The sequence below is a fragment of the Equus quagga genome, chromosome 21 (genome assembly GCF_021613505.1).
Source record: "Equus quagga isolate Etosha38 chromosome 21, UCLA_HA_Equagga_1.0, whole genome shotgun sequence".
NCBI lineage: Eukaryota > Metazoa > Chordata > Mammalia > Perissodactyla > Equidae > Equus > Equus quagga.
The window spans coordinates 32,599,498-32,613,057 of NC_060287.1; the positions used below are offsets into that span (position 1 = coordinate 32,599,498).

The following is a 13,560-nucleotide window of genomic DNA, read 5'->3' on the forward strand; positions in this document are numbered from 1 at the left end:
ATACATCATCCATCTAAGAAATCTGTATGGAGCATCTACTGTGTCTCAAAAACAGTACCACAGACTCAAGAGAGGAGGAAAGACAGGTACACGCACAACTACAATAGAGTATGACGAGTGCTCAGAAAATCCACTCCAACTATTCAAATACACACTTCCCTTTGGCAGATAGGCCAGCCTGACTTGCCAAAATTAATCATCAATTCTTATTTGCATACAATTTGGGAGCCAGATTCTCAAGGAATTACATTATCATTGTTATGTCTACAGTTACTAAACAGTCCAAATTTTTTGTTTTTGAAAGCAATGCTTAGAGATGCACAAATTGGCAAAATAAATTAAAATGGATGAAAGCAAGGCACTTGGGGGTTTTTCCTTACACCTCTTCCACATAATCTTTCAGGACTTAGAACCAAGAGAATTACTCCAAACAAAGAGAATCTGCAAGACATAAAATGAGACCTGGAACCTCTTAAGAAATATAACTGTATGCCACCTATAATTCTCCTAAATATTTATAGTCACTATAGTTGAATGCAACGTTAAGCCATCAAGTAAAACTGAGTAAAGATGGTAAACACTTAGCCTCCTCCTCACCCCCTATTATCCCCGGACAGGAGAATAAAATTTTGGTTGCAAGACATATCAAAATCACTACCTGTGCGATGCAAATCTGCCTGATATGTCCTCTCTAATGCACTCAAGTTACAACGACTTAAGAGCTGCAGAAGTAGCTGCTAACATATGTAGGGAAAAGGAATTAATTCATGATTCTTAACTTTAGTCCACTAACAACCACTAAGTTAGTGTGCAAATGCTATTGGAGAAAAAGTCTGGATCACCTCTATCAAGGCAAACTGGCTGACATAACTAGTATTACCCACCCCCACCACCAAATCTACCTAACTCTTTGAACTCAACTAAGTTTACTTGGGAAGAGCCAAAAGAATTGCAATTTGGGATATGCATGCTATGGCAAACCACAGGCAAATCCAGCAAACAAAGGAAGGGGGCTGCTTTTATAGAGAAAAAGGGAGCATAGGGAGGGGCAATTGTAAGAAAGTCCATTGAGGGAAAGTAACAGTTCAGGGTGGCAATGGTTCTCACTGGCTCAGCTCTGAAGTTTCTCATTGGCTGGGCTGTTGCCGGGTGGGAAGCAAAATCTTCCTTCAGTAGTAAAGTAGCTGTACTTCCTGTCAGAGACGCAAGTGTCCTCTCTTCCTGTTTGGTGTAATTGATGATGGATGATAGGGCCTGAGAGCTCTCCCTACAGGCCTTCCTGACTCCAATTTAGTTAAGGTTTCTTGTCTTAATTTCCACAAGATATATAGGTATATCAAGAGGTAAAACCCAAAAAATGATAATAATGATATGATAAGAGATGGTCTTGATACAGATACATGCACATCAAAAAGAAATCAGAAATCTTTGAAAAGCCAAATCATTGGAAACAAAACTACTGCTATCAAATTACACCACAATGAAATTCATAACTACTTTCTAATTAATGTTATTTTTTTGACATTTGAACTTCAAGAATTTAGTATTTACCTTTCTCTAAGATTGCAGGCTAATTAAATTCAATTTAGGTGGAACCAAAAACTGAATGTTTTATAGTCACATAAATGCCAGCCTTTCTGAATTAGCCACAGCACTAGGGAAACACTAGCCACTCTCAAGAAAGGTAAACATGCCTTTGTTTCTTTCTTTATTTTTTATTTTTATTTTTTTTTGAGGAAGATTAGCCCTGAGCTAACATTTGCCACCAATCCTCCTCTTTTTTGCTGAGGAAGACTGGCCCTGAGCTCACATCCATGCCCATCTTCCTCCACTTTATACGTGGGACGTCTACCACAGCATGGCTTGCCAAGCAGTGCCATGTCCGCACCCGGGATCCGAACTGGCAAACCCAAGGCTGCCAAAGTGGAACGTGTGCACTTAACCACTGTGCCACCAGGCCGGCCCCATGCCTTTGTTTCTTAATGACATGTTACATGTTGCACACAACATGAAAACCCCAAGGAATCTACAAAAAAAGTACTAGACTAGTAAGAGAGTTTAGCAAGGTTGCAAAATACAAGGTCAATATACAAAACTTGGGTATATTTCTAAAGCAATGAATATTTGGAGTTTGAAATTTTTTTAAATATCATTTTCAATGGTATCAGTGGGTCTGAAACATTTAGAGATAAATTAAACAAAATACTTGCTAGACTTGTACACTGAAAACTACAAAACATCACTGAATTAAAAATTAAAGAAGCTCTAAATAACTGAAGAGGTATACCATGTTCATGGATCAGAAGACTCAATACTGTTAAGACATCAATTCTCCAAATTGATCTATGAATTCAATGCAATCCCAATGAAAATCCCAACAGGCTTTTTTAAAATAGAAATTGATACGCTGATTCTAAAATTTATACAAAAATGGAAAAGACCTAGAATAGCCAAAACAAGTTGGGGAGGAAAAGAGTTGGAAGTCTTATATTACCTGATTTTAAGAATTATTATAAAGCTGCAGCAATCAAGACAGTATGGTATTGGCATACAGACAGACATAGATTGCTGAAACAAAACAGACTCCAGAAAGAGGGCCACACATATAGATTCAACTGATGTTCAACAAAAAAGCACCAAGGTAATTCACTTGAAAAAGGATCATCTTCGAATACATCATGGTGAAACAATTGGACATCCATGTGCAAAAAAAATCTGGACCCTTACCTTGCATGTATACAAACCTGAACTTGAAACAAATCATAGGCCTAAACCTAAAACTACAAAACTTCCAAAAGGAAATATAGGAAAAAACTTTCTAGGCTTGGCACAGGTAAAGCTTTTCTCAGACAGAACAACAGAAGCATGAACCATAAAAGAAGAAAATGATGAACTGGCCTTCATAAAAATTAAGAACTGCTGCTCTTCAAGAGCTAATGTTAAGAAAAACGGAAAGATTAACAATAGATTGAGAGAAAGTATTCTCCATACATATATCTGACAAAGGACTTGTATCCAGAATATAAAAAGAACTCTTAAAACAGAATTACAAGAAAACTGAGGCCAGCCCCATGGCCGAGTGGCTAAGTTCGTGTGCTCCGCTTTGGCGGCCTGGGGTTCACCAGTTGAGATCCTGGGCATGGACCTACACACTGCTCGTCAAGCTATACTGAGGCAGCATCCCACATAGAAGAATTAGAATGACTTACAACAGGATATACAACTACATACTGGGGCTTTGGGGAGGGAAAAAAAAAGAGGAAGATTGGCAACAGACATTAGCTCAGAGCCAATCTTCCTCACCAGAAAGGATAAAAAAAAATTTTTTTTTAAAATAATTATAAGAAAACAAACAATTCAACTTAGAACATCAATGAGAAGATCTGAACACACACTGCCCAAAACGAAACATCAGATGGCCAATAAGCACATGAAAAAACACTTAGCATCATTTGTCAACAAGGAAATGCAAATTAAAACCACAATGAGATACCACTACACACCCACTAGAATGATTAAAATTTTAAATTCTGACCATATCTAGTGTTGGCAAAGACGTGAAGTAACTGGAACTCTCATACATTGCTGGTGGGAATATAAAATGGTACAATGACTTTGGAAAACAGTTTAGCAATTTCTTATAAAATTAGACATACACCTCCCATGTGACCCAGAAATTCTATTCCTAGGTATTTACCCGAGAGAAATGAAAAACATGTCCACACAAAGACTCATACATGAATGGTCACAGCAACTTTACTCATAACAGTCAAAAATGCGAACAACCCAAATGTCCACTAACAGATGCATGGATAAATAAATTATGGCATATCCATACAATGGAACACTACTTGGCAATAAAAAGAAATGAACTACTCACAAATGCAACAACATGGATGAATCTCAAAAACATAATGCCGATTTTAAAACAAGAAAGAAAAGACCCAAGAGAGTATATACTGTATGATTCAATTTAAACAAAACTTCAGAAAAGACCAATCTAATCTATAACGATAGGAAGAGGACAAGTGATTGCCCAAGGTTGGGCCTGGGGGTGGGAGAGTGAATGAGGACTGAGTGAGAAAGAGAAAAGGGAATCTTGTGGGATACTGGAAATGTTCTCTATCTCGATGGTAATGGTTGGTTACTGGTTTATATACATTTATCAAACTCCACACGGAAATGAGTGCATTTTCTTGAATATAAATCATACCTAAAGTTGATTTTTTTAAATGCAAACAGCAACAAGTTTGTGCAACACCAAATGGGAACTAAAGTGCATGAGACCCTATATTCACTAACGTCCAAAAGAACACCAGAATCCCAACTTCTGAAGAAATGAGCGCTTAAAATTACATTTAGTGCAAACACACAAAAGTGGCTACTCTATGGTTAGTTATCATATTGTAACATCTGTTACAGAGCATGCAACTAAGATCAGAGACCTACAGTGCACTGTGTCCCATCACATTAGAGCCATCACAACCCTGTCACTTGTCTTATCTGCTAAATTTACCCACCTAACAAGATTCACTGGGTGAAACCCATTTCAGCTCTAATTCAGCGGTGGATTCAAAATACTTATTACCATCTGTTTGTGTTTTGGTACTCCTCTCCCCAAGAAACACCAAATAACTGATCTTAACACATACAGGTTTTCCATCTCAGAGACACATTTGCCTCATTGTAAATAATCAGATTAGTTGTGCTTCAATCATAACATTGTAAGTTGCTAGGCAACCAAAAGTGGGTAAATCAGAAAATGAATCCACAAAGACATGGAACACGAGCTCTTTTTCTGGGTGTCTCATTCTCAGCTAAACATTCTCAAGGAAACAGAAGCAGACATTCTTCTACTCTCGTGGAATTTACATGAAACAACCCAATTCTTACTACTAGTAATTTTATAAACAAAATATTCACAGCCAATTTCACATTGACTCAGTGTCTTCACACACATGATGAAGGCACACAGCATAGCACCTCTTTATAATCAAAAGATGACTCGTTTCGGTCCTGACCTCTTTCAAGGCAGGGATTGCTCATGTAGCAACCCTCGGGGTGGACTTCTGTTCAGAGCACCAGAACCAAGCAGAGCAAAGTGTCGGGCAGGGTTTGAGGCGTGTGTGTTCCTCTTCACCTGACTGGTACCCTATGCAGCTGTTTCTGTCCCAGCCCCACGGGCCCACTGCAGTCTGACCAACCCTTTCCTCACTTGTCCAGATTCCTCCTTAGACAGCACTGTATCCTAGCATAGATTCCCAAGGCCCCTGCCTTTGTGCTTCCCCTAATAACGCTCAGCCACTGACCCCAAGCACTGTCACCCCAGAATGAATGGACCTGGAGGGGCTTTTAGCTTTAGTGACACACTTTACTGAAACCAATCCATCCCCACAGACATCTGGGTCAACCACTGCCAACGGGCACCCACAGACCAAAATGAACCCAGCATGTGTTTTATTTGGCCCACCCATTTTGAACTAGTTTCTAATACTTAAAAATTACGACTTTTCACATCAAATTTCCCACTTCTTTTGAAAAAATGGAAACTCTTTCCCCACGTGGCAATAACTGGGTGGAGCGAAGTAGCACTCATTACTCAGGGACACACTCCCCAGCTGGACTCTTATACGCCACCGCTTCTGCCCCATACGCATCTGGGTTTGAGAGCACTCATCTTGGCCCTGGTATCAACTCTGGCACCAATCCAGCAAGATCTCCCATGGGGCCCCCGATGATGTTCCTCTCCAGTTAGGTCCATCATAATTCATCAGAGTGACTCTAGCGATGCTGACTCTCAAAATAGAAGGGGTCCAATTTGGCAGTTCCTCAAAAAGTTATTCATAAGATTAACACATGACCCAGCAATTCCACTCCCAGGTATATACCCAAAAGAACTGGTAGCAGGGACTCAAACAGATACATTTGAACACCAACATTCATATCAACATTATCACAATGGCCAAAAGGTGGAAATAACCCAAGTCTCGACAGATGAATCAACAGACAAAAGGAGAACCAAATGTAGTATGTACATACAATGGAATATTATTCAGCCATACAAAGGAATGAAGTTCTCATAACATACTACAACGACACGAATGGACCTTGAAAACACCATGCTAAGTGAAACAAGCCAGACACAAAAAGACAAATATTGTATGATTCTGCTTACATGACATATCTATAATAGGCAAATGCATAGAAACAGACAGTAGAATAGAGGTTACCAGGAGCTAAGGAGAGAGAGGAATGGGGAATTAGCGATTAATGGGTACAGAATTTGTGTTTGGGTGATGAAAAAGTTATGGAAATAGATAGTGGCGATGGTTGTACAAATAACATAGAATTTGCTATTTTAACCATTTTTAAGTGTACAATTCAGTGGCATATATTTTACCACAGTAAGAAAAAGAAAGAGAGAGTATGTCTTTTGCCAACTTCTTTAGTCTAAGGTTTTCATAGTTTTTTAAAGTGTATCTACTTTAGGCAACCCATTGTTGGGATTTTTTTAATCAAATCTGTCCCTGTCTTTTAGTTGGAATTTAATCTGCTTAGATTTATAGTAATTACTGTCATATGGAGACTTAGTTTTGTCATCGTATCAAAAATTTCCATTTACTGAGTCAAAGTCTCAACCCTTTTAATCCTCAGAAGCTCCCTGCCCTCTCTGTGATTGGCCCACTGCTCCCCATCGATCGGCCCTGCACACACAGAGGAGATGGAGGGACAGTCTGTGTAGTACCCCAGGGACCGGACGATGCTTTCCTCAGGGTTCCCCCCTGCCCTACCCATGTAGCACCAAGAGAGGCCACTCAAGTCATTTCTCAGAATAAATCTTTTCCCAAGTGACCTTCCACCTAGACAGAGAAGTGACTGGCAATGCCTCTTGCTGAATGATTTTAAGTTCTGCTCCGTCAGGCTCTTGACTACAGCCGTGGTATGAAAGCTACCATTTGCCGCACACCCACTCCACATGGAGCACAGTCCTGGGTGCGGCAGACCCAGGACCCCAATCCTCACCAAGCAACACCTCTGCACTATAGCACCATCCACAGAAGAGGAAATGCAGGCCCAGAGAGCATTCACGATGCCCACACCACATAGTCTCAGAGCTGGAATCTGAACCCCCACACCAAACCTGTCTGGCTCCCAAATCCTTGCTCTAATTCCTATCCCCCAGTCTTCAGGACCTAACCCAAAATGCAGAAACACAGACAATGCCTATTTACTGTCATCAAAACACCGAAGGCATCACAAAGATATAAACTCCATACAACATGCAATTATGAAATAGTAACAAAATAGATGTGTGTGGCTTGAGCTGCGGTGGGGGAAGGGAAAAATGGAGCGGGCAGGGAAGAGAGTAGGATGTTTGGTAAAAGAAACTTAAATTTGAAGCTTGGGTCTGCCATTAACCAACTGGGTCTACTTAGGCAAGCCCAGATGAGGACATTTCACAAAGCAACAAAGTTTTTATCACTTAAGTGAATTACCGCTCACCACCCTCTGGTTTCACCCAGCAAGAGAGGACATATTCAAAAGGGTTTAACAGAAGGGCTACTTACAAACTGTGGGCAGAGTTAAGAGAATCAAAAAGCAGCAAGGAAGATGCACCTGGACCAGCATCAGCCTGAAAGAGCAAGAGGACAGAGCCACCCACGGGGGCTGTCCACCCAGAGGGCACGGAGGAAACCCATCCACCTCGCACCTCCTGCCCGTCAACCTCCTGCTCGCACAAACTTGAGGCTGAGAGCAACCAGGGCCTAGGAAACAGAAGAGAACAAGGGGACAGAGTAAACCGGACGGTGGCCAACACCTGCTGAGAGAGAACGCAAAGCTGCTCGGAGCCAGCTGGGGACGCCCCCTCTCAAGTGACTGCCCCTCACATGCCACCCCTGATGCCCAACTGGGGCCCAACAACCGATAAATGTCTACACATCCTGATCCACCACTAGCCACTGGACCAGACCTGGAACGGTAACTCTGCAACTCTGACAGATTTACAACAGAAGGCATCAGATATCTAAGTCCTAGGAATAGGAGCTCCTCACGAGCTGAACTTGTCACTGTCACTTCTAGGTCCCCCATGCATGAGCTGAACTTGTCACTGTCACTTCTAGGTCCCCCATGCACTGGGACACAGTGGGCACTCAATAAATGTCTGTTAAACTGTATTCCTTTTATTATGGAAAGGTATCGCTCAGGCTCTGAAAGGCCACGGATTTACTGCATTTTTTCTTACCTGCCAACTAGCGAAGACCACAAAGGGCTGGGGTGGACCAGTAAAGCAGAGGTAATGAATAAGTCATTTCTAACAAGGCTGGTTTTATAGGCATCACACCTCTGCTGGGCCAAACGGGCTCATTTTAGAGGTGAAATCTATTCTGCAAGCGCGGAGACCAAAAGAAAGCCACGGACAGCCCTGAAAGAGAGGGAGGCTCTCCGGTCGGGGCCCAACCCCGGCTCCTACTCCAGAGGCGCTAGCTTCCACTGACAGGGCGAGCGGGTTTGCGTTCAACATCCGTCGAAGTCTCCAGGGCCTTCATTAAGCCTGCCTGTGTAAAACGCCCGCCATTTGTCCCAGGCCAACACAAACAGGCTTCTGACAGAGCGGGGACGTGGGCTGCGAAGCCAAGAAAGCTGTGTGTTGTGAGCCCAGGGTATAAGTGGGAACGCCTGTGGGCGGCCCTGCCTGGCTCACTCTGAGGTGGCGCATCCTGGCTCACCTACTCGCACACACACACTCACACTCACGCACCCACAAACAGATGTCACCGTCCCCTCCTCTACAATGCTGAGGAGCAGCAGGCCTGGAGTGCCAGGCACAGGACTGATTTTGAGGACATCGCAAGGCCCCATCCATCCTAAACTATCTGCCCATCCCTTGTGGGCCTGGCCTCGAGCTCTCTGGAGCACTGTGTGTGGAGGTGGGAGACCCCCGCCCAGAAGTGGGTCAACAGCTCTGTGACCGACCAGCTGGGAGACACCAAGAGGCCCTGCTTGTCCTGGCCTCAGTCCTTCCATTTCTAAAACGAGAACACTGGAACATTCCTTTCAGCTGGGACATTCAAGATGCAGCGTCAAGGTTTATTGTTTAGTCCCAAATGTTTAACGCTCGGTTAAAACTCTTAACAACATCTCTAGGATTCCAAAATTAAAATATACATGGAAAGAGAGAAGTGGCCAGTCTTGAGAAGGATTCTGAGAAGGCTGAGCGCTTCCTATTCTAATCCACTTATTTTAGCAAAAGTCCATTGGTTCAAGTGGCTGTCACCATGACGCTCTGGAAAATTCAGAGAATCCCAGGGAACAGCGCCTTGGTGGGGAGCGGGGAGGGGCGCAGGACACTGTCCTAAGCGTGCAAGGAGACGGCGGAGCCACATACAAGCTTTCAAAGGAGATGGTCTAAGAAGCATGCGTTTCCCAAAGTACCACGAGTTCTCAGGAAGGAACAGCTGGTGGACAACCAGCGTGTACTTGGTGTCGTTTCTAAACGGGAAAGCGCGTTAGTAACAGATAAAACTCTTCCAACTTTCTCCCGAAGCTCCATCTTGTCGGTCTGCCTCAGGCACATCGACAGCAGACTCTTTTAAACTGTTTAACCTGGTTATTTACAAAATATCTGCTATACCTTGAATAAGGGGTGACAGAGTCGGATTGGACTGGGCAGCCAGTCCGAGCTGGGTGGGCTGTATACCGCTGGCCTGTACCCCGAAGCCTCGTGGGTCCCCCAGACACAGGAGCAGAGGAAGTGTTTCACAATACATTAGAGTTTTGGAAAAGCCAAAATGCTTTTTAAGTGTTCAAACAAGACACACTTACTAAATGCCTACTATAGGAAAATACCGGAAAAGAGAGACAGAGATTAACAACATATGGTCCTTGCCTTCAAATGCTCTTGTATTACGGTTTAGTGGGGCAGACGGATACTCACATAAATAACACGATGGCATTTGTACAGTATGTACAGTTTTACCAAAAAAGAAATTCTTATGGAAGCAAGCGATCAGAGCCAAGGTCCCGCGTCACCATGCTCGAGTCAGAAAGTTGAAAGAAAACGTGGAAATCCTAGACCCCGGAAGGGTCATTGGTGGAATTTTCCTAGATCAGGGGATAGAATCGCTTCGTTGGGCATAAAAGATCAACTAGTTGTGGCGTTTAGATGTTTTAAGTTCCAAAATTTAGGACTTTTAGATATGTCATATTGTAAGAATTTTATACATGCTGGACCATGTGAAGATGGGGTGTGCCCACAGCCTAGTAAGGTGAAGACTGGCCATCCAGAACCATGACAAACCAGTAGGGCTACTGGTTTTACTTCAAATAACAAGCCCAGGGCCAAGTGGAAACTAGCGCCACTCTCTTGCCAACTCCTAGAAGCAAAAATGCAGACGCTTCACGCTCTCACAAACAACTTACAGTTAGTTCTGTGGCCTGTGTATCAATTAAAGGCAGTGACATATGCATCTTTCAAAAAAACTGAACCTTCTTTATCAAAATGTGGCAAAATATTAATGAGGGGTGGATGCAGGTGAAGGCTACACGGGATCTGTGCACCATTCTTTCACCCTTTCTTAGGTTTTAAATTTTTTTTAAGTAAAAAGTTAGGGAGAAACAAAGGGATTGGCTCCAGAAACTCTAAGGCCCCTGCCAGCTCCAACAGTCGCTGTATCTTTGTTCCGCTGTTAATCCTGGGATCATCAAAGATGCAGGCTTTGTAAAAAATAATAATAATAAAAAATAAAAATTAAGAAATCAACCACCACCAAGAATACCTTTAGCGTTTCACATCTTAGTTGGATCAGCAAAACCCTTCATGCTGTCTGCATCCGGGCAGGGATGCTAAGGCCACTTCAGGCAAGAACACCTCCCTGAAAAACCAGACTTTGATTGCCATGGACCGTTCCTCCAGAGGCCTGGAACCTGAACAGTCCAAACGCAGGCCACACTTTCCCCAGGCACAAACCCCAGTGCGTTCCATGGAGTTCTTCAGTATATGTGGAATCAGTGTATTACTAACAGCTTACTGGCACTGAATGAAAAACACACAAGTCTTAATCTTAGGTCTTGAACCGAGTCCAGGTTCTACGTAATACCTGGCTGGAAGGGATACAGCCGTAAGCATGCTTGGTGACTGGAGGCTGTGTAGTGAGACCTGAGTTCTGAAACAAGGATTGGTAGCTTAACAAAATTTACTGGTTGTAGAAAAAGTAAACTTGCCTCTGGGGAGGTGAGCTCAGCCACACCATTCTGACAGCAGCCCCTGGTGGCCAGTTTAGTGAAAAGTATTGGCTCTGATGCTGGAAGTTCTGACCTCGCCTTAATGAAGGTTGCTGCAAACCGACAGGCCATTCTAGGTAACAGCTGGTGGGGGGGGTTATTAGAGAAGCAACAAAAATCCAAACTAAGGTGCACCTTTGAGTCACATAAATTGCCAAGTCATTAGGGTACCTATTGCTTACATTAAAAAAAAAAAAGAGAGAGAAAGAGTACTGCTTTCAAAAGGAGGAAAAAAGTGAGAATTTACTTTAAAAGGGCAAGATAATAATACAAGGCAGATAATACTTACCTTAGTTTGAAAGTTAGCTCCTTTCTCAATTGTGTAGATAACCCTTAAACATTCAAGGTGCATGGATTCTTACAAAATAAAGCATTTTCTCTCTACTTCCCTATATACCACCACCTGGCAGACTAATTTCCACGTATATATATGGAATTGCTCCATGAGGCAGAAACTTCCAAAAAATGCTGGTATCATTCGTTCAGAGATTAAAATAAAAGAGTCAACATGGTAAGTGAGGCCTGAATTCTGGTGCCACAGATTTACCCCACTTCACTGGATATAAACAGAAGGATGCTCAGAGGCTGACAGCCGGCTTCAAAGGTAGCGAGCCGTAGGAAGGAGAAGTCACTAGCCTCAAGCCGACTTCTTCGTAAGGTGCACTGTGTCCTCGGCCATGAGAGAAGGATCTGGAAATAATCTGCTGGGCAGCTGCTCTCATCAACAAACTGTTTATTGGAAGAAAGTGGCTGGGTCAAAGGCTAAACACCAACCCGAACCAAAGCATACAGAACAAAAATCAATACCGTCCCTGCTGACAAAACCAGGACTCCGCGTGCAGAAAAGAGGGCGGGAACCTCGCGGGGAGTTCTGAAGGGACAAGAGTCGGACCAAAATTCCCGTATTTCAATGTGCAGGGTTGTATTGCATATTATTACCACTGGTTATTTGCCGCTATTTTCAGAATGGCCTGATAACAGGAGCTAACATATGGCATTCAAAACAGCACAGAAAGGAGCTTTCCAAATCACTTCCCCAAAAAGTTACAAATCTCAGTGCCTCCTTCTTGCATTAGTTTTATAAAGGGACCCACATGCTTATACACAATGCATGGATAATACTGCCCATCTCTAAATATGTCCTGTTAGATACTGGAACATGACTGGATAAGAGATTATATGAAGGAATTCTTTTACTTTAGGTGTGACAGTCGTATGGGTTATGTTTTTAAACAGAACCCTTACCTTTTAGAGACCCATACTAAAATATTTACAGATGAGAAACTGGATACAATACCTGGGATTTGCTGCAAAATAACATAAGAGGAGGACTGGTTAAGAATCGATGAAATAAGATTGGTCAGAACGGAAAATTGCGACGCACGGTGATCAGTACACAAGGGTGCATCACATGGTTCTGTTTATTTCTGTATATTTGAAATTTCCCATGAAACGTTTTCTCTTACTTGTGTGTGCAGTTCAACAATTACTACAAAAAAGAAAAAAATGTTTTCTTAAATATAAGAGAGGAATTAACCTACCAATTCCCCATTAATTCCCCATAAGGACATATGTGCACACCACAGACTTACTAGGCGTCCAACATGACCATTTTCAATCAATGTCTGCAAATGAGCTGTTAAATTCTCAGCCGAACACTGGAGAAGTAGAAAGAGACACTCACGGTGTCTGCACTGCATTCGTGATCCACCAAGCCACATCTGTCACAGACGGTACCAGACGGCATTCCACAGTTTAATTGCATTATGGAGCATGAGGACATATAGGAGCTGGTAAGAAAACCCAATTGGCATAAATAATAGGGACCATGTTTTTAAAATACCAATTTAGCACACAAACTTTGAAAACACAACTTGTTTGTAAATTTGAAGCTCCTATGCATTACCTTTATAATTCTTAAGTTAACAGTAAAATTAATTTGAGAAAGAGCCTGAAATAAATAGAGCAGAAAGCAAAACATTCTTTCATTGTGCTTAAATTAATTATGGAAAGGTACCTGTCCACCATTTCAAATTGTTCCAGTATAAAGATGAAAATGGTAACAATCACAAATTCTCACAAAAGACTATCTGGAGGAACTGCTTAAAAAGTTTAAAAAAAATTTTTTTTCCATCTCATTGCTTCGCTGGGACCAGCATAAATACTACAAAGTCCCTGAAAGGATGTGAAAAGTGTCTCATTTACCCTTTCCCAACAGAATGGCGAAGGTCTGGTCATAAGAATTCAATGACAGTGGTCTGTCCTTTAAAAAGCTAT

At 42.3% G+C, this 13,560-nt stretch overlaps 1 protein-coding gene across 2 annotated transcripts in view; it reads right to left on the reverse strand.

The window, feature by feature from the left end:
• Positions 1-13,560, reverse strand: part of LOC124231329 (biotin--protein ligase-like) — a 198,889-nt gene that overhangs the window by 140,896 nt on the left and 44,433 nt on the right. The window lies entirely within an intron of this gene.